The sequence below is a fragment of the Sinocyclocheilus grahami genome, unplaced genomic scaffold (genome assembly GCF_001515645.1).
Source record: "Sinocyclocheilus grahami isolate Dianchi unplaced genomic scaffold, SAMN03320097.WGS_v1.1 scaffold1284.1, whole genome shotgun sequence".
NCBI lineage: Eukaryota > Metazoa > Chordata > Actinopteri > Cypriniformes > Cyprinidae > Sinocyclocheilus > Sinocyclocheilus grahami.
The window spans coordinates 88,662-91,270 of record NW_015506463.1 but is presented as its reverse complement, the minus strand read 5'-3'; positions in this window follow the sequence as shown (position 1 = coordinate 91,270).

The following is a 2,609-nucleotide window of genomic DNA, read 5'->3' as shown; positions in this document are numbered from 1 at the left end:
AAGCCCTGGCCTACGCCAAAAAGTAGGGGCGCAGGTGGCTTCCACAGGACACTGGAAGGGGCGGTAGCTGTGGCCTTTTGGTAGGATCCCAATTCGAGAGTGACCGACTGAAAGGGAACGTGTCGGTTACGTATGGTAACCCTCGTTCCCTGAAGGAGGGAACGGAGACGTCCTGTCACCACAGCTCCTGTACCACCGCTGAGTGGCCGGGTCACCGGCTCGGCTCCTCAGCGAAAACCTGAATATGCGCTGCACCTGCTGCCTACTTATACTCACGCTGTGATCAGCAGCAGCTGGATGCAATAATCGCATACCAATGTGCATTGGCTCATTTAGTTTACACTTGAAGTAGATTGGTCTCTCTAAGCGAGATCCCAATTCGTCGGTCATCCGACGTGACGTCTCCGTTCCCTCCTTCAGGGAACGAGGGTTACCATACGTAACCGAGACGTTCTAAAATAAATATGAATATGCATTAATTCATCTCACAAAAAAGAAAAAAAACAGATTCAGTATTCCTCAAAATGAATAAAAATAATGCAACTCAGAATATGACACAAACCTGCAATAATTAAATGTTAAACAACACAAATATCCTTTATGTATTTAATCCCATTCTATTAACCAATGTGTTTTCTTCTGACCTTCGATGATCCAGTTCAACTTTACTAATAAGCACAAATTACTCTAGACAAACATTTGTGTCTGTTTTTATTGCTGAAATGTGTTGAAATTTCTTCTTCTGCATTCTACTGTACGGACGTAAATGTACTTTCCCTTCAGCCTTTATTCATTTCACTTTTGGTGTGAAAGGGCTTTTATATTTGCCAAAAATATAACTTTTTTATTTTAAAACAAACAAGCAAGCCCTGTCCAGATTTAAAAAGTAACGCAAAAGTAACGTAACGCATTACTTTCCATAAAAAGTAACTAAGTAACGTAATTAGTTACTTTTTTATGGAGTACTGCAATATTGTAATGCATTACTTTTAAAAGTAACTTTCCCAAAATTTATATATACAGGGCCTAAAACTAACTTTTTGCCACACCTGCCAACGGCCGGTGATGTGATAAAATTTACCGGCCAAAATTTTTTTTACCGGCCATGAAATTCTTATTTGCAAAAAACAGGCAGTCATTACTACTACAATGACTAAACATATGTACAATGTTTTGAATGTGTCCTTTACTTTACTTACAAGAAAAAACAACAAACAGATTTATTGATTTATATATATATATATATATTTTTTTTTTCCTTAAAAAATGTTGAGATTCTTGTCCTTTGCATGTTTTCGGCAAACGGAGCGGGCCATCCTGTTAAACCTGTTTCACACATACTCTGTTTGCAGTGCGTATGTGGTGCGTATTTTTTTTCTGCATCCATGTTAACAGATTAGAGCAGGGCTATATAATTAGCTTCTGTAGTCATTAAGTCCTGTTATCTTAGGTTTCTTTGGGATGGGGATGATGGTGGAGCGTTTGAAGCAGGCAGGGACTTTGCACAGCTCCAGTGATCTGTTGAAGATCTGTGAGAAGATGGGGGCCAGTTGGTCAGCGCAGGTTTTCAGACAGGCTGGTGTCACACCGTCTGGGCCTGGTGCTTTTCTTCTCTTGTTCTTCCTAATCAAGTTCTTCCTAATTAATCATGATTAATCGCATATTTATAGTCACAATTTCACATTGAACCTCCAAATTATTGTAGAAACAACATAAAGATACTAGTATATTTTAAATATGTTTAAATGGCATCTTTTTATTAAGTAGTATTAATTAAGTATTGATACCAATACTGCTACTGGTGCACATGACGCGGATCTGACACATATCTTTTCCAAACTCTTTACGGTCATTTAAGACTTTATAACTCATTTAAGACTACGTTTACGAGGTTACTCGCCAAAACCGCGTATTTTGACATAATTGTGTGTTTTCATCCATTGAAGCGCTACTGGTGCGCTGTCTAAAGCGGCTCAGCATCTGTGTACAGCCAGGTGTACTCGTTTGTATCCTATTATTTGATTCGCTCTTGTCGCTTATGTTATGACAGAACAGCTAACCAATCACGATGATCTTGTCTTCGGAAAAGATTATTTTATTTGCTTATGTCAGAAACAGCAAATCTCTTTAAAAACTGGCTGTTGTTCTCACTACATTGCATTGTTATATTTCATAAAAGTTTTACCCGCCAACTGGCGACTGACACTGTTACATGCACTCGCCAACGCTGATTGTTACTCACATTTGGCGCTTGGCGAGTGTTAATTTTAGGCCCTGTATATATATATATATATATATATATATATAAGCAATATCTCACTCGTAGATGTGAGATATGGCTGTATATCGGCACGGCTGTGATTCGGCCGTAGGTAATCACAGTGTGCCGATATACAGCCATATCTCATGTCTACGAGTGTGATATTGAGTTTATACAACAGTTCAGCGTGAGTGTGTGTGTGTGTGTGTGTGTGTGAGACAGTGTATGCGTGTGTGTGTGTGTGTGTGTGACAGTGTATGCATGTGTGTGCGCGTGTGTGTGTGTGCGTGCACGAGTGCATGTGCGTGTGTGTGTGTGTGTGTGTGTGTGTGTGTGCGTGCACGAGTGC